General features: G+C 37.6%; 1 long non-coding RNA gene across 1 annotated transcript in view; it reads left to right on the top strand.

Moving 5' to 3' along the window:
• Nucleotides 1-24,491, top strand: part of LOC122812768 — a 168,972-nt gene that overhangs the window by 90,163 nt on the left and 54,318 nt on the right. The window contains exon 3 of the long non-coding RNA XR_006366550.1: nt 19,147-19,325. This is a non-coding gene — a long non-coding RNA (uncharacterized LOC122812768). The remainder of the gene's footprint in view (nt 1-19,146; nt 19,326-24,491) is intronic.

Genomic DNA, 24,491 nt, shown 5'->3' with positions numbered 1-24,491 from the left:
TTACTCAAATGTACACTGTCCTACAAAGATAGACTAGACACTTTTTAACTTCAACAGCTCAGCAGTGTCATTTAAACGCAGACATACCCAAACTCAGCAATTATAGCTGCATTGCTGACTGCATCCTTCTCAGATATGTATCAAAACTAAGTAAAAACAGTAATGACCAAAGGCAAATATTTCAAATTAGTTTTACTCAAACACACACTAGCCAAAGTATTGCAACATACATGCACACATAGACACACACTGTCCTGCAAAGCCAGATTAATGACCAGAGTGTAGGGTACTTTCATCCACAGAGTGTCCACATCACCACCACCACCAGCAACAATTGTACCCGCTTTATTGATTATGTACATCCCTTATTGTTATGAAGAAATAAATTACATGCACTTTATTGGTAACATTGGATGAACTACATGAAACTGTATAAAGATCAGTAGCATCTGTTAATAAGATCCAACCATGTGTAGCACAGTTAAAATAGAAGAGTATTTAGGAGACCCCATGAAATATTAACTGCCTGATAATATATATGTCAATATGCACAATCTGTACAGATGTAAAAGTTTTCTAAATAATTCCATATTAAAGAGAACTATTACTAATGCAGAAGTTGCTGCTGGCAAACAGCTTTGCATTTCAGTGCTTCATTTACAAAAGCAATGCATGCTGCCCTTGAAGAATAAATTGTGTGTTGCTTTAAAAATAGTGTGCTGGTGATATTGCCATAACATTTCCTAAACTAGATAAGTTATGCAATAGGAAATGTCTGACAAACAAAGACAACAGGTTCATAGTTACTGGACATTCAGTCCTAGAGACCATTAAGGAGCCTAGCACAAATTCCCAATTGCTCCAAAGCTTTGTCTAGTTAAGTGACTTGCTCAATGTCACACACTATGTAAATAAAAGTGAAAACCTGCACCCTTGTCATTGCAAACAAGTCATTAACAAGTCAGAGCTTTAGTCCCATGTGCTAACTGCCAGATTAATAGTTTTTAACTAAATGCAGACATGCTTTGCAATTAGATCTTGTAGAGAGGAATGTACCACAATAATATGAAAAATTGTCTACATAAGGGAAGCCGAAGATTGGACAGTTCTGATAATTATTGCAAATAATGCAGACTATATGGGGGCTCTAAAGAAGGTACTGCAAAAGCATATTACTAAAATGCAACATGTTTAGACTATATTACACAATCCAGGCCTAGTAATGAATTAATTCATTCTTTAATGCAATGAATAAAACAAAACATTTAAAGACAATATAAATGCAGTAGCAGTAGGTTTTTGTCCCACAGTATGCATTCTACCACCCATCTCAGGCATTTCATCTCCATCACCTCTAGCTTCCTCAATTGCCCTGACTTTACTGTCCAGGTTTCTGTACCATACAGTAGTGCTGGTCACACCACTGTTTTGTACACCTTATTTTTTAGCTTCTTTGGCATTCTTCTGTCATACACTACACCTGACAGTCTGTGCCAATTGGCTGCAGCCTGTGTACTTCTAGCTTTAACCTCCTAATTCACACTTCCCTTCTCAACCACCCCTCCCAAATATTTGAAGCTGTTAACCTATTCCACTACTTTCCATTCTATGTCAGTTGTCAGCTTCTTCCGATATCCCCAGTTGCTGCCATTCAGCTGTCTTATCTGTACTCAGTTTCATCCCATGCGCGTTCAGGTTTTGCATACCATTCCCCTATCCTTTGCTGAAGTTCTTGCTCAGAGTCTACATGTACTGCCACATTGTCTGTATACAGCAGTTTTGTTGATCTGTCCCCTTCTGACCTGTTTGCTAATGTAGTCCATCACCAATATGAACAGCAATGGGCTCATAGCTAAACCTTGATGCACACCTACTCCCACTAGCAACCCCTCTGTGAGACATGAGCATTCAATAAAAATATACATATTAACAATTCAAAATAATTATACATTAACAATTACAGATACATTTGCAAATTAGATTATATTCAAGTGAAAATAGAGGGAATTATTACAGTATCAATTATACTTATGTATTAGTAGATGTTGAACACTGAGCACTTGAAGAGGTGTATTAGTGGGTTTGTTGGACATATAATACAGCACCTTAGAAATTCAAGGAAATGGAAGTGAGAGAAGGAAGTAGGTAGGGAACAGAATGTTAGTACTGTAGTTAAGGGAACAGAATGTTAGTACTGTAGTTAAGGGAACAGAATGTTAGTACCGTAGTTAAGGGAACAGAATGTTAGTACCGTAGTTAAGGGAACAGAATGTTAGTACCGTAGTTAAGGGAACAGAATGTTAGTACCGTAGTTAAGGGAACAGAATGTTAGTACCGTAGTTAAGGGAACAGAATGTTAGTACCGTAGTTAAGGGAACAGAATGTTAGTACCGTAGTTAAGGGAACAGAATGTTAGTACTGTAGTTAAGGGAACAGAATGTTAGTACTGTAGTTAAGGGAACAGAATGTTAGTACTGTAGTTAAGGGAACAGAATGTTAGTACTGTAGTTAAGGGAACAGAATGTTAGTACTGTAGTTAAGAGGTGGGGAGTAAATATGGTTCATGGACAGTTACATATATGGCTAGCAAAGGTATTTTATTGGATGTATAGAGGTGGGGGTTGAGCAGTGGCACAAAACAATTCATATAGCTAGGAGATGCTAGTAAAACTATTCAAGTATGAGTAAGGACTGTCTGCAGGGAACAGGATTCTGAATGAAGATAAATGGTTTAATGATATGTCCAGCTGAACATAATAGTGGCATTTATCCTGGAGATGTACAAGAGCAGATGCACTGATCTGGTAGGTGAAGTTTTATTTTTATTTTAAATGAGTTTGTATTCTGAATGGATTTCAGTGGTAGTGGGATGTGGTTCCTTAGTTTATCTTCACTATTTGAATATAGAGAGTCACCTGCAGTATTAAATGATTTGGTTATAGTGATTAATGATTTACATCTTATTTGGGTAGTAGTGTTGTATTAAGTTGTTAAGAGCTACCCCAATCTTAACTAACCTGCATGTCTTACAACTGTGTAGACTTGAGAGTTATAATAAATTAGCCAAATAATCAGTAAACTATAACAACAAAACACACCACTGCCTAGCCTTCAGAGAAGTAAAGTGGTGTGAACTATCTCATTACCTAGTTGGCAATAAGAAAGTAGGGCTGTATGTCTCCTGACTATGTCAGTGAGGTAGGTTTTTACCCTGTATATAATGTATATTGAACAAGCAAATAAGGTCACTGGTGAAATCCTCTAAGGCTAACTTCGAGGCCAAATTGGCCACATCCACCAAGGAAAATTACAAGGCCTTCTTCACATATGCCTGCAATCTCAAAGGCAACACCCAAATCTGCTCTTAACTGGTGGTCAATAACACCACATACACAAACACCATAGATATAGCCAACCTGCTGGCAGACAGGTTCAGTGAAAACTTCACCCCCCCACCCCCACATCAGTTAACCAAGACATCCCCAGCACCTGCCCCCTCCCCTCATCACCAGGGAAAAGTTCCTTAATGCCCTCTCAGAGGCAAAAAATACAGTGTCCATGGGAACTGATAACATCCCTGGCTGTATCCTACATAAACTCATTTCCATTAGACACCCAATTCAACCAAAGCCTGAGCACTGGCTTCATCCCAGTTGAATGGAGGACAGCCACTGTCATCCTTCTACACAAATGTGGCGTGCCCACTGACCCAGGCAATTATAGGCCCATCAGCCTAACTAGCCTGATCTGCAAGGCCATGGAACGCATTATCATGGACCTTATAAACAAAGACATTGGTAATCTCCAAATGCTTGACCCCACACAGTTTGGTTTTGTCAAAGGGAGATCATGCCTGTTAAACTTGGTCAACTTCTTTGAAACAGTCACCAAAGCCATGGATGAGGGGAAGATGGTGCACACCGACTACCTTAACCTAGCCAAAGCTTTTGACACTTTTCCCCACTCTGGCATAATAGATAAACTCTCCCAGCTAGACATAAACCCATATGTTACCAGATGGGTAGCTAACTGGCTCACTGATAGAACCCACTCAGTCAAAGTAGGGGAAGCCAACACTAGTAGTAGACCCATGACAAGCAGTGTACCCCAAGGATTGGTCATGGAGCCTCTACTGTTTGGGATATACTTTTCTGAGGTGCAAGCCAAAACCAGTGGTTTGCTGATCAAGTTTGCAGATGACTGCAAGCTGGACCCTGTCTTAAATTCCCCTAGTGATGTGAACATGGGTTCCTATTAGAAGACCGAAGATGCATTCTTTCGAATGTGTCTTGGTCGAACTTAAAAGACTGAAATGGCAAAATATCGAAGTGGCTTTTAAGCAAATTCTTTCCCTGGGAAAGAATTTGCTTGGCTGCTTCGTTACTTTGCCATTTTTGGCACTAAGGTGCGGTCTCAGAGTTGGTATATTTAAGTAGGGGGTGTGGGAGGCACAGCCCCCCACATTGGGGGGTGTGGGGGAGAAGCTCCCCACTTTATGTAATGTTTAAAGTGTTTTTTTATTTTATTTTTTTGTTGGAACAGCAATTTTTTTCTCTTTGAAAAAAAATCGCTGTTCTGACAGTCCGACATTGTAAGCTTTCGCTTACAGAGGGTCGATTAATCACCATTCGCTTTTTTAAGCATTTGGTGATTTAATATAGACCCTGTGAACATCCTCCAAGAGGGCCTTACCCAAACTAATGACTGGTGCCAGAAGCATGGCCTCAAACTGAATACCAAGAAATGTATCATTATCCCCTTTGGGAAAAATGTCATCCCCTCTAATTATCACATTAACAACGTACTGAGCATGCAATCAGTTGTGAGGGACTTGGCCACCCAGGTTGATAGCAACCTGACTTTTGACCACCACATTGCCTCCACTGTACGGAAAGCTTTCTACGTGGCCCACCTCATAAATAAGGGCATTTCATCCAGGAACAATGAGGTCATAACATCTCTGTACTCCTCCCTTATCAGGCCCATTATCGAGTACAAGGCCCCCTTTGGCATGTACCTTGCCAAGCACATGCAGCAGTTGGAGAGACCACAGAGGTTCCTGACTAGGAAAATCCAAGGTCTCAAACACCTATCCTACACAGATAGGCTAAAAGCCCTGTCCCTCTACTCAGTCTTATTCAGACTGCTCAGAGGTGAACTGTGTCTGGCATACAAGGCCATTTCAGAGACAGGCTTGATGGAGTTGCTGCATATCTGTAAGACAAACTCCACTCACGCAACCCGCACGCAAGGCCTTAACTTGGTCTGTGACATTAAAAGAACTTGTTAGCGGGATAGATTTGTGTCCCAAAGACTCCTCCATCTGTGGAATAGACTCCCTCTCCATGTCAGGCAGAGTACCTCTCTAGCCCTCTTTAAGAGGAACCTGGATGACTGGATGGGAAACAGAAAATATACCTCTGGGATCCCACCTGTGTTCCTGCTGGACAGGGGAGAGAACATGGGTGAAATTCGTGGCTAGGCTTATAAGGGCCTCTGGGCCAATAGCCTAGTATCATCCTATGAACTTATGATGTACCTGGTTTTCTATGTGTGGGGGAGGTGAACAGAAGTTTTTTTTTTGGTATTGTTTAGACATAGTTGTGAGTTATTTAGCCATGTTTAATCAGTAAGAATGATTGTTGTGTAAGGTCTTGGAGTTGAGTGAGAGATTTGGGCTGAGCAGATTAGGACTGAATCATCAGTGTAGTGTATTATATTTTTGGTAGCAGTGTAGAGGTCCTTGATAAATATGCCAAAAAATATGGGACCAAGTATAGATCCTTTAGGGACACCAATAGCAAGAATGTAGACAGATCACTTTCCCATCTCCCTGCTTGTGATCTGTTTGAGAGGTAGCTGTGGAACTATTACACTGAGGACTTGCTGAGCTCTAGGGATGACAGTTTATGTAAGTGTTTGTGGTGGGAGACAGTAGCAAAAGCTTTTAATAAGTATAGGATGATGGTAGACATGAGGCTTCTGGCATTTCTATGGGTCTTGAAAGTATTAACAGAACTCAGCAAAGCAGTAATTGTGCTGTAATGAGGACAAAAGTAGTGCTGGGTTGAAGACAGATGCTGTCTATCTTTTAGACAGTTGAGAAGCTGCATATGAATACATTTTTCTAATATTTTTGATATGGGAGATAAAATGGCAGTTGGCCTGCAGTTTGAAAGATCTGTATTGATTCCACAATTGTGTAGTGGAATAATGAATGAATTTTTTTCTGTAGTGAAGGGACTTTATTTTCAGATGTCCATTGATTTATCAGAACTGAAACTGGCTATGCAATAGCCGCAGCTGCTGTTTTAAGATATTCACCAAGTAGATTGTCGGAACAGTTCCAGTAGGCTTAAATGTTTTGAGGCTTGATAGTGTCTGTGGGAAATGCTGAAAGAGGTCAGTTAATTAAGTGTGGACCTCAAGAGATTGATTAATTACCTGCTTGGTTAATGACTGTACTGTCTGTATAAAGTGGGTATTGAACTGGTTGGCTGTGGTACCATTTTGTTTCTGTGGGGTTGATGTTGCCTGTGTAGCTTGTCCTGGATTGAACAGTTTATTGATTGAAGCCCAGAACAGTTTTGCATTATTAGTGTGTTTGTTTTGATTGGTTGAGTAGTAGGTTTTCTTATCTTTGGTGATAAGTTGTTTTGTTAGATATCTTAATTGTCTAAATACTAGTAAAGTAGGAGCAGTTTTATTTTTTGTCCAGATCTTCCACCCTTTGTCTCTGATTATTAGCTAGGTGTGTAACAGTCTACAAACTGCTAAATTAGTATTTGCCTATGAACCTAAGATGTTTATTGCTTGGATTTTCAGATTGTTTTTGTAGAAAATAGTAAAACTGAACCTTGTGAAGGTTGCGTTAATGTATTAAAATAGTTCATTATTAGAGCCATCAGTGGACATTTTCATTTCAAACTCCTGTTAGTGCCTGTTTTTGCGTTTTACTGTGGTTATTAGTTTTGTTCAGGCACTTGACCTCAATTTGATTATAAATAGCAATACCACCAGTTTTTGTTGGCTCTGTCTAATTTGATAATGTTATAGCCTGGTGGGGCAATTTCTTCATTTTTTTGTTTCCTGGTAGAACCAGGTTTCTGCGGCAGCTAGAATGTCTTTAATAGGAAGATAAGTAGCTTATCAGATATCTGTTATGATGTAGATTGATGAGGCTAAATCTATTTTCAAACTTTTATAGACTGTTTAGGGGTGACCTTATTTGGATATTTAAATGCTCCAACAGCACAGAATTATGTAGGACTTTGGTGAACAATTCTGAACATTATGAGAGGAGGGAAAGAAATAATCAGTGTCTGGTGGATAACAAGATTATGCAAACCGGCTTGGGACGTAATAATTTCCAACTCAGAGCAAGCAAGAGGGAGATGTAATTCATTGCCTTAGCTATTAGAGCGATAGACAGTTTAGAAATGTTTAAATTTAGAACAGATTAATTGTAAAGTGTTAAAACATGCTGGACAGTACCTTAATAGAAAGAGGCCTTTAATGATCTCTTTTGAGATCTATGGCTGATATTTGAATATTCAACATTATAGGAAACTTAGGAACATTTTTTTGTCCTACTATCTCAGGACGTTAGCCATTTTTTATGCTTTTTTTTTTTTTTTTTGCAGGAAGCAACTACCCAAATAGGGACAGTCCTGCACAAAGAGGAACGGGTGGTAACCTTAGGTTTAAGTGTATTGAATTTTAAAATGAAGAAACTTTCTTTATACCATAATAGATAAAACTATTACCCTGTCTAATATATACATTAACTTTTTCCAATACTGTAGAATGCAAATCTGTCTGTCACCTGAATGTGAATCATTAAGGTATATTGCCAAGGGGCTTTTAACCTTAATATTCTTGATGTCTCTAAGGTGCTCATGCAAACTTATCTTAAATCTCCTACTAGTCTGACTTAGGTCAGGTTACAGGAGCATGTTATGGCACATATTACCCCCTCGGTGGTACAGCTGTATCTTTGAATAGGAGTCTATCTCCTGCCATTGATGAAATCATTAGTAGAAGTGATATATTTTCAACAAATACATTATTCCCATGGGGAGGTGCCCTGATAGAGGAAATTATACTCAGTGAATCTGATGGTCTAACAAAATGACTATGTACTAAGTAGTCATATAGATTACATTCTCTCCAGTATGAAACCTTAGGGTGTTTATTAGCAGACTTGGAGAATACATCATTTTGAAGTAAAATGGCCTAGCATTCATATGAGCATTCATATTCAGTAATATGATTTGAAGTGCAGGGTATTCGGTCACCAAATATATTTGTTTCTTAAATTGAAATTTCTTCTCTGATTAGAACTAACAACAACCCTATTTCTACTAGCATGACTGGATTTAATCAAGAAATCTTATCTATTTAAATTGCCAGTGTGAAAATACACAGCTAAAATATCAGAATATGCATAACCTCTCTGTATAAACATATTCATGAGATCTGCTGCTTCAAGAAGGAATTACTGTGTTTTGTTACAAATTTTTGTTTCAAATGCAAAAGTTTACCATGAGGTATAGAAGCAACAAGATGGGAAAGATGAGCACTTGAACCATGTACATAATTGTTGGTGAGGTAGGCTTCCAACATCTATCTTTGTTATAATTAGCTGCTACATCTTTCCTATGTTTATATAATTTTTCTGTATAAGACCAAGTAACTGGGTGTGTTCCTCAATGTCTTGGTGCCTCATTCACGACTAGCTCTGTAGCCTCTGTGAGTGCCCAAAAAGACTCTGGTTCCTCTGTGATCACAAACTGGATGTAAGTGGGTAATCAAGAAATGAATGAATGAATTAAAATGAGCCTTGAACATATATTGCAGTAATCATGTTAACAAAAGTTACAGCAAAGTATGTAGCTGGGCATTACTGGAACGAGGGCATTAAAGCTAGCTAATAATTTGTACTCGTTCACAAAAATTTGTAGAGAGCAAGAAAGGCTTCTACTGCTGAATGAATTAACTATGCAGGTTGCGGGACTGAAGTGCATATACCTGCCCAACACAATGTATACAGAACCACAAACAGGTCACAGTCACTGCCATTATTATCAACCCCCCTTTTCCCATTTTCTACATGGGGTTGGGATGCCGCATCAACTGTCACCATCTCTCTCGATTCAATGCCACTTTCCAACCATCTTTGACAGTTATGCCTGACTATCGGAGGTCTTCTGTCACACAATCCACCCGTCTCTTTGCTGCACACCTTTTGTTTCCTATTTCTTTCTTCCTGTCTGTTACAAGACTTCTTCATCAGATTGTCTTCTGCTTTCATGTACATGTGCCCCAAGCACTACAAACAGGTATCGTATATTATTCAGGGCATTTCTGGTTTTGCTACAAACTGGACCACCACAGATGTCTTAATGAACCTGATAAAACTATGAAATGTCAGAGCTTCTTAGAATGTGGTCTTATCACAGAGAATTGCTGTAAAAGTGTCACAGAAAGGCCATATGACTATGTTGAGTCAGAAATGTAAAAATGGTAAATTATTGCCCCTATTTAATTTATGTCTATTACAGCGCAGAATTTTATGTGTGGTTTTCTGCACCATGGTGATTTTCAAATCTTAATATATACATTTATATGTATTTAAATATGATCATTTATTAACATTCACCTGCAAGAGTTCAGTTTTCCACTATACATATTTTTTCATCAAATTTAATATTTGTGCCAAGGTGTGTTCATTTAATCTTTGTTCCATATAGCTATGTCTTTTCCATTAGTGAACTTGGATCTTTGTTACGGTGCCCCTCATCTTTTTGTCAGGAATAAATTGATTGTTGTAGTCCTGATGCCATGTGGCTTCTCCAGTCCTCCCAAATAGATTATCTTCATATCAATATATGTTTCTCCAAAGTACAGATTTATAACTGTCTCTTACTTCTACTGAATTTCTTGGGTATATTTGGTAAGCATCGATGCAATAATTTACTCTGCCACATGGTGTTTTTGTTAACAATGAACATCAGGTATTCTCTTAGCCAGTAGGTGTCTGGTTACATGTTTATATTCAATGCAACAAAATCATCATTTGTTGATGGCTTTTAGCTTTTTATACTGTTTTTAGCTATGACACAGATATGAGTAACAAATTACCTTCAAAGTTATACTAATTGCTTTTGTTTTTTTGTCTGGTTCTCCCTGGCCATGACAAAGGGTACATATGTTTTAGTTAATTGACTATGTAATTATAAAACAGAAAATGCCTAAAGGGATATTTGCTTCCTTTGAAGATTATGCAACCTTGATGTGGGAGTATATAAGGAGGGGATTATCACCGGGGGAGCAGAAAGACTTGCCCAATGCAAAATAAATAAATTAATTAATTAAATTTTTGTAGGTGTTTTGCTATATAATTAATTATGAAATGGAATTTTGCATCATGGTGATCTACACTAGAACAATTATTGATTTTTCCTTTTTCCATAGGCACTTCCAATCCCTCTCAGTTCCTTGTTTCAGTAGCCTAAATCATTTATTTATCAGATGAAGTAGATAGCCTTGTGGAAACAGCGCCAGAATTAATTTTGTCTTGAGCACTTAATGGGTCTAGACCTATGCATACATTGAAAATCTAAAAATTTGGGGTTAGTGGAATATCATAACACTTCAGACGTAGCTGGGTTTAATTATTTAAATATTTTTTTATTTATTTATGGTGGACTGTGTGTACTAACTAAAAAAAAAAAAAAAAAACACACAAGGAACTGGAGTGTTTGTTTGTGTGGGCCTATTATGTGGTTCTTTTATCTATTACAATAACCAAGGAATGGTTATACAGTATATTCAGTATATCCATCTGCTCTTTCAGCATTTTCATTATAGCATTGAGAAATGTACACTTTCTTGTCATTGACCTGGAATAACTACCATCTAAAACATCTATGCTGTTTACAGGCAGTTATAAGAACATTAAATCAATAAATAAATACAAATTAAGAAATAAAAAAATCTTGAAAACATGAAGCTCATCAGATTTATTTCTGTAAAGCAGATGGATGCAGTAGAGGACAACCTAAGCCTAGTCTCTAAATAATTGTTTTTCGTTAAGCTAATCACATGCGCCAACCCTTAAAACTCTTCTAATCTTATATGTTGTGCTTTTGTGATCTTTATTTAAGGGAAGTGAAATATGATAAGGGTTGAGAAAAGGTATTCCTCACAAAGTCATTTGTTCTTGCTTCTGAAAAAGGGAGATGTTAGATATGCGTTCTCTTTCTTTAAATTATTATTGCTACTAGTATGTGGATTTCTGTGTACCAGATAGCTTCAAAAATCTCATGAGATGAGAGGGATTCAGAACATTGTGCGAAGGGGTAAATCAAACCTGAAAATAGGGACATACCTCCAAAAACAGGAACATAAGGAACATAATGTGCAGGGGAAAATCAGACCTGGAAATAGGAAAGTTCCTCCAAAACAGCGACAGTTGAGAGGTTTGATTATACTATATTGATCCATCAACTCTTTTCTTTCTTCTGTCTTAACTCCCAGTGAGCTTATCCTATCTTTTGACCCAGCTCACTTTCTTACTGCCTCATGGGGCAATGCTCATCTTTTTCTCTTACATGTTTGATGACTCCCTTTATGTAGATTGATACTCCTCCTCCATTCTGCCCTTCTCTGGCATTGCCAAACAAACCTTCGCATAATGGTTAAAGTGTTTACGTCACAGACCCAAGGTGCAGGGTTTGAATCTCACCTTTGAGAGAAATTGTCTAGGCTTAACATTGCCCATAAGGACAACTAGGCTAGTAGCTACCTATGAATCTATACCCAGAAACTTTGTGTGCTGCTAGCAGCAATGTCAACCCCTTCCACCTGTAGCACATCTTGCAGCTGTCACATCTCCCTTATCCCACTCCCCACATTTCACCACAGTGCACTTCAGCCGTGCTGCAGATCAGACCTCTAATAATGCTGTACATTGTGCGCCTTCTCCCAGCTGTTCATGCAGCTCCTGGCTGGTGATGCAGTTACTGCACCATGATGTTGACTGATAGGGGGTGTGAACATGTAGAGCTACAGAAAATACAAGTTAGCCTCTTGGCAAGAGGGTTTAGTGATCCAGTTTGGGCAATTTGAAAATTTAGGAGCAGAGATGTAATTCAGCAGAAATGGGAATCCTGGAAGCCTTGCTGATAGCAGTGGTGACCGTACATTGAGAAAGAAAGGCGAGTCTGAATGTTCTGTGAAGTTTTTAGTGTTAGTAATTTTTACACACTGCACAAAGTTAGTGCTGTAAGGCTAATTCTGTATACAAAACAGGTTATTTTTGCCTATTTCGTGATACTTGTTCCGGCTTCAGTTTAAATCAATCTGTTTTTACCTACTGGTTTGTTTTCCTACACAGACTGAAGATGTTTACATGGGTGACTAACATGAGGCAGGAATAAAGTTTCCAACCTAGCAGTGTCAGTGCTGAGACAATTCCTATGGATGAGATGTTTGGCTATGAGAAATATTAACCTGAAGGGGTCTCCAGCAAACTGTTAGATATGGATATTGTATGACCTTGTTGTTTTCAGCTTGAATACAAAGTGCTGTCATACCCCATTATGGCTGCAATGGATTGATGTCATGCCAAGGAAGAGATGGGGTATTAATAAAGTGAAAAACAGGAACTTTGGAGTATCTGAGGTCAATGAATATGTGTGTCTCATCTTCTCTGTTAGAAATGTATTGTACAGTTGACTAGAGAAGTAGTTTAATAAGGTTCCAGCTACACTGATCCTCTGGAGCTTACACACTGAGAGTGTGTTAGGGAGACAAGTGTTGTAATACTGAAGCCATCATGTTACTGGTGGCAGAGAATTCTCTACTGTTTTATACAGTTTTTCGACTGATGCCGTATTGAAGTACTATGCAGGAGGAGAACTGGTCTGTAATTTAGAGGGTCTCTACAGTCACCTCCCTTAAGTATGGGACAGCATGTGCACATTTCTATAAATCAGGATAATTACCAGCGAAGAAAAATGTGTTAAAATTTTATCAAGAAGTAAAGTGAAAATATTTCTGGAAGACTTCAGTATGCCAAGGTTAGAGGTGGATGAGGCTCAACAATTTATAATTAAGATAGGAGGAGATGAGATATGAATAATCAATCTGCAGGAAAGTTATTAAGCTTATTTCAGGTGGCTGCCAAAAAAAGCAGCTGCGGTAGTGTTGTCGCCTCACAGTAAGATGTTGCCCTGTTCGATTCTCAGCTAGAGCGTCTTCTGTGTGGAGACATGCGTGAATGGGGCGTACCTTCATTGAAGGTTGTGCATCAGAGCCGGCAACTCCGTTTGTAAAAATCTACTGTCAATCATTAGCGGACCGGAGTTCCGCTGTGGCAACCCCTAACCAGGAAAAGCCGAAAGACACAACAACTAGAATATGAAAATCAAAGTCTAAACTAATTGTATTTGAGGTAGTGAATATTGTAACAGAGTTAAAAGAAATAGAATTGTGATTTTTTTAGAAAAGGGAGGAGCAAATTACATAGAAAAAATGTAAATTCTGTGAACAATACTTGCAAAATAATGGTTTGAAGGAGTTGTGAGGTTTAAGGAGAAAGCAGGAATTGAACAATGTATGTAATGTTGAGTATATACAAAAGAATATATGTGATGCATAGTGTCTGTAACTGGGAACATGTTAATATTTTTTTCTTTTACATAAATGCATGTTTGCCTTTGTTTACGTGATAATTTGATACAGGTGTTAAAAAAAAACAAAAAGGGGGAAGCTGATAGTGGCAACAGAACTCTGGTTAGTGACTGAAACAGAAATACAAGTAGTGATCAATGATGAATGAGTGAGGACATTGAGAGTAGGCAGTTTGCTTAGTTAACTGGTGAAAATCTTGTCAAACTGTGAAGATTTTTTCAGAAATCAGGTTAGACCTGGTTTTGCATTTTGCCATTTAAGAAACAATTGTTTTGAAGAATGTGTTAATCAACAAATAGTTAAGTAATGAATTCTAATCTAAGTTGGAGGCCCTAAAAATTAGGATATTGTTGCTAATCATTTTGGTGGATATTTTATTTAAGATTGTTGAGACATTAGCTGACTAAGTATATGGAAGGCCATCCAGAAATCAACCACAATCATAACCCTTCAGTTGTACTAGTATACAATTCAATATATATTATAGCAAATGTGGATTCTGTATGTGCATTGTCTTAATACAAATCAAAACGGCACTATAAGCCTCAATAGTGGATAACCAAAAAATACTCAATATCAATTCATGATACTGTCAAGGCTGCAACACATAAGACAGACCATAAAAGGAAGAATTCCTCACAATGGACACTAATAGTTTGAAAATGTAGGAGAACATCAACGCCCTTATATATAGCGAGTGCACAAATACACACACACACACACACACACACAAACACACACACACACACACACACACACACACACACACACACACACACACACACACACGCACACACACACACACACACGACCATCAGTTACAGCCACTTGTATCACAGTAGACCTTGGATGATTGATTTCATTCAAAAAAAAAAAAGAATAACACACACAGATGTTGCAGGTGTACTTGTGGATAACAGTAGAACAGGGATGCAGCCTGTATGAACTGACATGAAAGAATTCTTAAGTATATTAGGCAGGATAAACCTATGTATGGCTATCAGTTGTTCAGTTCATATCACAATGAGGACAGTAACAACTAATGCCCATAATATAAGATAAAAAGCTCTCTGATACAAGACAAAGACCCGGGCAATGAACAGTCATTTAGACATATACAGTAAACATAATAAATTGGATGCTTGTATATATTCATACCCAGAACACTGGAAGGATAACTTGGATGACTAACTCTCTGTATAAGGGAGGGAGCTGTAGCAATATAGGGTGATGAGTAATCAAAAGATTGGAATAATACATGTCACCATTATGACTATAGAAGGCATATGGCATTAGATTGAATTCATTTACATGGAGTCTGACCATGGGAAAGAAAGATGCAGAACATGAGAGAGGTCCTTCCAATGATAGGTCATGGAGATACATTGTTGTTGGACCAGTGCCAGACATGAAGCAGACTACTTTCCCAGAAACATTTATGGCTGTAATAATACTTGCTGCACTAGATGAGGTAGGCCTGAAGCAGTTAATACTGAAACCCACACATGACAGAACTGATCTGGGGCTCACTGTTCATAATTAAGTCTGAACATTAGATTTGGAGGTGGGGGTCATCTAGGGAAAAGTAATCACCCTACAGTGTGATGTGATTTACATGGCACTTCATAATTTAGTTATTAAACATGAAAGAGGACAAGAACTTGGATCACTGGACCCCAGCTGACTCAGTACTGGTAAGATGACCTATTGCAAACACTGGAAACTGCAATGAGAATGGAAGAAGCAATGGAGAAACATCATCTGTTGTCATGCAAGCAAAGCAGTCTGTCAGTACATGAACTTTATAAACAACAAAACTCTGAAGGAAAACACAGTACCTCTCCAGGAAGGTGAATGGGGGAAGGTGGCAGAGAAAAGGCAAAATACTGTTACTGAATGAATACTTCTGCTCCATTCGAACAATAGCTAGCAATGGAAAACAGACTTTACTAGGTGGAAAAAGGTTCTGCATAACAGAGTTGCTCCAAAAATTTTCAAAAAGTACAATGTTATGGAAGCATTTTTAAAACTGAAGATATATAAATAAACCAATGGGACAAGATGAGAATCAGTTTAAAGTTATTACTTATTGTTTGTTAAGCGGGAAGGAGGGCTGGTCCTTGTACCCTTTTAATCCGTGATCCGGGTGTAGAAAGCACAAAAATACAAGCAAAATGATTCAAGTATAACATTTCAAACATTAGACAAGAAGACAACGTTTGGTTATACAACTCTTACATAAGCTAAAATCGTCTTGATGTCTAACAATCTAAAGCCATTTAAAGTGCTAGGGATTAATGTACATGTAATAATCCCTTACAGAAATATTCTTACAGGACTGAAATTGGAGTCAGGAGATGAAAAAGAAGGATGGACAGAGAAATGAAGAGTGAAGAATGTTATGAAAGAAGCAGGTAAAGCAGAGGAAGCGTTAGTGATTAGTAGAGTGGTGCAATTATTACCTGGTTAGAGCAGAAAGTGTTGGTGTACTAGGATTATTACTAATAATACAGGAGCATGAATGATGAGTAACATTTACATATTTATAATATAGGAAAATCTCTATGTTTTGTGATAAGAAACTTTAGGAGTTATATGTGAATATAGGAACAGGATAGAGGAGTATATCTGGGGTGTGCGAATTATTCTGTCTACAAAACAGGTACACCTGCATTTATCTTTTGGTGGTACTTTTAGTTCTTTCCTGAACTGTGAGCACAGACGATGAACCCAGTTAGCAGGAATGAGTTTACTGAAGGGCTTTTCACCTGTATTGTCCTGGCTTCTGAGAGAGTACAGAGAATATTTTATTTGGGATGGGCAGAAAGAACTGTTCAGTGTGGAGCTTCTGAATGGAGGAGGCCTGCGTCCATTGAACAAGAGTTGAAATAGGGTGATTATGGGTAATTGCTGACCAGTTAGCACGAAAGCTGTAGTAAGGAAAGTGACAGAATCTTTTCTGAAGAAAAGCATAGGCACTGTAAGCAGTGTGGTGTCATACTGAGATCATATCAGACATATGCCCCCTGCTTCACTGAATGAGTGACTAGAATGGTCAACAAGGGTGGACCTGTAGATGTGGTTTATTTGTACTTTACCAAGGCATTTTATAAGCTTGCACAAAGAGCAATAAAACCAGAGATATGCAGTTTTCAAATGGGTAGTATGGTATCAACTTAGATAAATACACAGCTTCATAGTAGTGCATAAAGTGACAGAAAGAATGACAGTAAATTGTAAATACACTGACGAAAGTAGGGTTATGTTTGGGGTCAAATGGCATTGCAGTGAGATTTGAGAAGGTATGCCTCTGAGATACTAGTCTGTAGTACAATAGAAATGCAGGGAGATGTGTAGAACGTGAAAAGGAATGAGAAAACTGCAGGATTTGTATAGTACATAGTGACTTGGGCCTATTTAAAAATGCAAAGTACTTACACTTTGGAAGACAAAATGCAAGTTTACGTTACACATCAACCAGAGTGGAGTGAAATATTGCCAAAAACAGAAGTGGAAGGGACACTGGAGTAATTATTTTGGATGAACTACATGTGAAAATACTAAGAAGTTGTTACAAAATGCCAGGGGTATCTTACGATGTGCTGGAGAAAATAATATGGATAATAGTACTGGCATTATAATTCTGTCTGCAGGCAGTTAGTGAAACTCCATCCTGAGAGGTATGTAACTTAACGGGGGGTCCAATTTTGTTTGTGCCATGAACAGGATTGAGGCTGTTCAGAGGTGTTCAAAGATGCACAAGGCATGTGTTGCACATTATTAAGAGAAAGGCTAATGGAACTTAATATGTAAACTCTTAAAGAAAAGAAAGAGTGGAGATACAACAGAGCTTCTCATGTATGTTACAATAATTAATAAATCTCAAAAGATGAGAATCTTTAGGAGGAATTATGTTCAAACACAATTTAAGAAAAAATGATGGAAAACAATTCAGGACAGGTGAGAAAGTATTTTTTCACTGAGAGTGTTGCGAATGAATCGTCCACCCAAAACAGTGGTCAACTGAACAACAGTGTAAGAATTTAAGGTGACATAGGAGAGATATAAACAACATTTTAGTGTAAGAAGATGATAACTGAGTTTGATGCAAACAATTAAAATGATTGGGTAGAGGGCAAACTAATAAAACATGTCAAACTTTGCATTTAAAACTACCTAAATGCAACTTAATTCATAATATAAGATACAGGTGTTACCACTAGGGTCATGATCACCCATTTTACAGAGGATTCATGTTCTTCCTGAATATTCCATGATCATTTTACAGACTCTACACTTACTTCAGATTTATTTAGCCTACATTTTCAGATTTATGCTACTGGCATACCAATTTCTCCATACATAAAGTGTGGGTTCTTTTTCCTGTTATTGACATGACTGTTCCAGGTGTAGCTGTACGTGAAGATAAAGTTGCGTTCCTTGACTGTTGTCCTTAATGTGCCAATAAAATCTCTACTTGTGATGCCCTTACAACTATAAGGGCAAGAATAATGGGGTTGCAATATTAAACAAACCCGTTTTTTTCATTAGGTGACAGAATTTTCTCTTTTATTAGACTATCTTATTTCCTACAGACTTGAGAAATGACAGTGACCCTTTTACTTTCAAATTGCACATCAGCTGTTCTTCGTCTTCTTCTTTCGGCTTTTTCCAGTTAGGGGTTGCCACAGCGGCTCACCTGTCCGCTCATGATTGGCAGTGGAGTTTTATAGTGTCACCTTCTTAAAAGGGCTGTGTTTAGTTGTTAAAAATGAATGTATTGAATGTGTTTCTTGTTCAACTTAATCAGTGAAATTTTACTATTACTGTATTATCTGGGTAAAAACATGCTTAGAGTATGGGATAATATTTCTTAATATGAGATTACTTTTGTTAGTTTTTAATACGTGTTTGTTTTATACTAGGCTTTGTTTTTATTTCACAGTGCAGTATTATGTATTGTTTTTCCTTTTCCTAATGGTAGAGATCGTGGCTAAGAAGGGTGCAATGGGGCCAGTTAACTAACCAGTTTAAAAAATGATTTATGTTTTAATCAGACATTAGCAACATTGCTTATAAACAATTTCTGCTTGCAAGTGAAGCTGACTGAACGTTTTTAATGAGCTTGATGGAGTCTAAACACAGCAACTGAGTGAAATAATTGATAGTCATTTAGAAAACTAAAAAATGCATGCAAACTGCAAAGGTATCACAACAAGGAATGCTAGAAGAGATTTAATTTGTGCATAACAAATCTCAGGATGGTACACAAAAAGTCCGAATAGAAACCAAAACTCCTGCTTACTGGGAAAATGTTCTAAACATTTTATTTCTGCATCCCTCTTGGGAAGAGTACAGCAATGTCTTTGTAAGACACACACCTGATTTGCATCATCTTTGCTCATGCTCTGTGGTCTATAGCCATATATATAATTCTTATTTTTACAGGTATCTTATTTCACAGGATACCAAGAACTGCAGCGCTAGTATTTTGTCACTTGTAAGAGAACTGATACATGCTCCTAGCAACTGACTCCAATCCTGTCTGTGTAGGATGTATGCGGAGACCCTCTCTACATGTGTGGCATCCATGCTACTTTGTTTGTGTCTCTTCTCATCAGTTTTAGGTAACTATATGCTAATGAATTAATGAGTATTTGTTAAATAATTGCATATACCTTGTTGGTGAGGAATTTCCTAGTTCTGACTATAGTGTGCTGTTTTGCCTTGGATTATGCTGTTTTATTCCTAACTTCAAAATCTTACCTCTGCCTAGAACAGAGATTTGTCTCCTTTGAAGGAAGGGGGGAGTGAATGAGTTTAGTTAAATTTTTTTGTACATTTCTGCTCTCCCATGCCTGCTGACCATCTGCTTGATCACTACAATCCTGCCAATTCATTCCTTATGAGGAAGAACAAATGTTGGTCCATACATCACATGGCAGCGCAAGAACAGATGTTTTTCCACGCATCACATAGCAGCACAAGAACAGATGTTTGTCCACACATCACATAGCAGCAGTATGATGGTTTTTGGCTTATGTCTTAACCTCTCTGTGTGCATTCCTTGGGAGATCTCAAAGGGTGGGTGTGCAGTGAATGTTTAGTGGGAATGTCACTCACTCACTCACTCACTCACTCACTCACTCACTCACTCACTCACTCACTCACTCACTCCAAGGGTGCCACACCTTCTCAAGTAAGGGTGCCACACCTTCTCAAGTAGCCCTGTCCTTCCCTTTGTTACCTTGTACTCTCATCACGGAAGTCTTTGTCAGAAAATGTGCTCTTGAGTTACATCCCCTTCCACAAACCAAGAGAGGTGACCAGGCAGACCTCATTATTCATCCCCCTCTCTAACCAGGTCCTCTACCACCTGGGCTGGTAAATGAACACATCTTATCTGATCATAGACAGGGCTTCACTGGTAAATGAATACATACCATCTGATCATAGACAGGACGTCACTGGTAAATGAATACATCACCTCACCATAGACAGGGATTCACTGGTAAATGAACATGTCATCTGATCATAGACAGGGCTTCACTGGTAAATAAAAACATGTCACCTGACCATAGACAGGGACTCATCCTTTCATCTTTCTAGCCCACAAAGGTGAAGCACAGCTCAACCAACTTATTGTGGAATTGTGAGAGTTATTCTGCATGTTTATCCTATAATACCCTGCAGTCAGATCTACAAGAGGTTAAGTACAGTGTCTCAGAATTGCCTAGTAATTATACAGCATTAACTCTTGTTCCCTTAATGCTTTTTTCAGCTCTGCTGCTTGGTATAGAACTTTTTTCTTGATCATTAAAGGAAGTTACCACTGTAAAAATAGCCAGATCAGTGCATAACTTCATTGTGAAGCAGTGTGAATGCAAAGGAGCTGTTACTTTACTATGCAGGTTCTACAACACTTGAATGCTTTCAAATAGCTCTGTGGCTTCCTGACGTCACGTAAGTTAATGAAAGAAATATTATTGCATTCTGCCGTTCTGTGTAATGAGCTGATACTCTCTCTCGTATGCCTTAAGTATTATTTTCCATTCATACTCTAATTCGATCATTACTGAATAATGGCCTTAGTGGTACAGTTCACTTATGTGTAAAATAAATGCAAAAGTACTAGTTTCAGAAAGTTCTGAGCAATGATCTGCTATTAGGCTCCAGAATTAGCCTACCACTAGTCGGAGTGGGTGCAGTAGAAGCCCAGGCTTCTTATACCTGGTGGTTCACTGATAATTCATGAGTTTTCTAGGTGGTAGTTCATGAGCAGTGGCTGTAAAATGCAATACTGCAACACATTGTATTTTATTTATTTATTCTAATTACTTTTATTTTATTTAAAACAGCTGTGGCCTTTTCACTCCACTACATCTTTTCATTTGCTCACAGGAAGATGAGTTGTTTGCCTGCTAAGACATCGTAAGGCACAGCAAATCTCCTATACAAGTATCTGTGCTGAAGATGCATGGCCATCATGTCACACAAAACCATAGATTTTCCTGGATTATGCACTCTGTTCACTTCACTGTTTCTCTTTTTCTCTTAAATGGCAGTCATACATATAAATAATAAAGGTGTCTGTACTGTGTTACTCAATGAAAACAAAATCTAGACCTGTTAATTCTAAGATTGTTACCTACATCTCTTGTTATTTGACCTTTTTTTATTCAACTTAAGGTTGCATAGCGTATTACTGTATCATGACAAAAGACTTTGTCTCAATACTCCATTGATATTATTGTTCTGTTATGCGGGCACATTATTAAGTGCAAACAGAAGGCATTGTAGGTGAGTGCTGGATTTCTTCTGGGTTAAAAACGGAGCTGCAAAACAGTAGACTGAAAATTTACTAACAGATATATGGCATACTCTGTACTCTCTCTCTCTCTCTCTGGTAGCATGTCATTAGCATTCTTGAACAAATGCATTTTCATTTGAAAAAAAGTAAAAGTCTTATTTAACCAATACTTTCATGAGAGCTGTAATTTGCTCTTTAGAGAAAAGCAACAAAATATACTGCTTTGATCTGAGAGGACACTGTTGCTGTAGTACAGGATGTGAACTCTTGTGTAGAATGCCATATGGTCTGAAACAGTACATTGATAAAGCATTGCATAACAACTTAATGAATTACTTAATTTTAGTTTTGATGACTGGGTTATTCTCACTGGACCACATGTTGTCTTAGAGATAAGAACCGTGGGAATTATCTTGACAGTCTGCAGAGTAGAGAGTGTATGTTAAAGAAAATACAAGAATATGCATTATCTTATTGGACAAATTCTTAGAGCTACAGCATAGTGTGCATCCCATTAGCATCACAGTTTACACTGTGTAATTTACTTGAAGTGTCCTGCAATAATGTTTGTGCAGGTGTTGCCATGCATGGTTCATACCGCTCAACAGTCCCTAATTTTGCCTCATATTTTGGGCTGTTCCACAGGATTTTCTGTTAAATTATTAAAGGTAGCAGTGACTAAATAATGACAGTAATTGGAGTTTCACAATTTATATCCTTCAAAAAATACATGCTTATGCAAAATCAGCTATTTTAGCAGTTTTCTAAGTATATAAGAGTAATATTTAAAATCTTTTCCTGATTTTCAGCCATTGTCCTCCGTTATTTTTTGGTTTTCTGTCTGATTCCTGAGCTAAGAAGGTAAGAGGCTTGTCATAGTAAAATTCACTGATGTGCTAATCTAGCCAGATTCACAGCTTATTCAAATGCAATGTATGAAATATATGAATTTTATAGCTCTGCACCTGAGAAACAAATATAATGTATTCTATAAATCAGGCAATTCTACTCATAGACCCTTCCATAATTAATTAGCAGAATGCTTCTTTGGAACAGGATGATGCTATAAAATAGTAAGTAAAATGAAAGAAATGTAGTGTAAGTTATATAAAGGCTATAGGTTAAAGCAACTGCTTTTTAAAACATATTTAAATAATTATAAGGTGATGATTTACACTTCTGGGTCTATGCATACATACAGGATTATGTCTGCCATCTTGTTCAATACTATTGCTGTTAACAATCCTGTTGCACAATATATATATATATATATATATATATATATATATATATATATACAGCTGCTGTGTTTTTCTACTTGCTTTGTATGGGCCTGGATGATATTAGTGTTATACAAATCATAAAACAAGGCTTGTGGCAGCTATTTAATCTAAAGATGTGGTCACCTCTCTGGGCGTCTGCTTGTTAAGCACAGCCTACCCTTCTTGCTTGTTCTCCTGTATGTATGTTTAGCCATTAAGCAACCTGACTAGGGCTAGGTCTAGCCCCCCACCCCAGACACATTGTCTGAGGTCTGCAATTTAAAATAACAGTGCTGTTTACATTTATTAACCTTACCTTATTGTCAGAGTGACTATAACTCTATTATATCACATTGGTCATTTAAGCCACCTAAACCAAAACCATTATTACTGCTAGTAGTTCACACTAGGCAGTGCTCTCCAGTGTTTTGAGATCCTGTACAGGGGCAGACTGACGTTTGAGCAGGAGATGTGGCCTGCTTTGCTCCCCTCATCACAGTCCCCTGATACTCTGTACCTCACTTCACTTTTAACCGTTTTGTTTCTTCACCTTACCAAGGATCATGCATACCCATTTACAGTTATATCGGTCAACATTATCCATTCATAATAGTTCTAAGTGCCAAATGATTAAGTCACTGTACACAGTGATCACATATTACACACTAGTCACAACTAGGTACAACACCAGTTGAAGTTAATTATATTAAAAACGGTCTCCATACAGTTGTAAATCACTCCACAATAATTAATTTCCTCAAAAGCATAAAAATAAATCAGCATCTAACTCCATGTGCAATGTCAAATAAAAAATATTAACCTTTCTTACAACTATAATTATATCAGCTGATGTCATCCTACACAAAATAGCAGCCTTTTACCCGTTATACAAATCTTATTGTACTCCGTGCCATCACCAGTTAAGTTATTGTACTCCAGGCAGTCACCAGTTAACTTATTGTACTCCGTGGCATCACCAGTTAACTTAATGTACTCCATGCCATCACCAGTTAACCATTCTTATACCTGAATGGTGGATGGACCACAAAAAATGCAGTTCTCTCCCAAACATAATGACACAAAGGATCTCTGTGCTAATAAAACACAAACTTCTAGCTAACAATATTTTCTCCACTTTTTTTCTTACCGCAATTGGTGACATTGAAGTAAACCTATAACCACCTGTGACAACCTTATAACTTCGCAACTTCTTATGAAACCCTAACAACATAACAATAGCACTAATTTAATTAGCATAAATAACAAAAGGGCATTACTGGAGACATTGGTTCTGCAAAATAAAGTAAAAATATTAACCATTACCGAATCAAGGCCAGAAGACCATCATTATGCATCTTGAGTCCAGCAACTAAATTAAGAGAAGGATTATTATTTTTATAAGGAATATCTCTAACATAAAGGTCACACTAGTTGATATAAACACATTTCAAAATAACACTGATCCAAATTGGATAGCAATATAAGTAACATTTGTAATGCCTTGAAACTCAGCATAGCTTTACTATACATCATTCCCCCTGCCACGCTAACTTTATATGGCCATTACTTAGACCACTTCCATTAAAGAAAATACAGAAACTCATTACACTTTGAAACCTAAATCAGAACTGACTAGGCCATCAGAAACAAATTTACACAATTCACTTTCCAGATATAGCTTTAAAAAACTACTATGTCAACCTAGAAGATCCTTGTCTCAT

Source organism: Protopterus annectens, chromosome 10.part0, assembly GCF_019279795.1.
Source record: "Protopterus annectens isolate FY-2018-M chromosome 10.part0, PAN1.0, whole genome shotgun sequence".
Lineage (NCBI taxonomy): Eukaryota > Metazoa > Chordata > Ceratodontiformes > Protopteridae > Protopterus > Protopterus annectens.
Note: the sequence above shows the minus strand (reverse complement) of the source record. Positions and strands in the feature narration are given on the sequence as shown.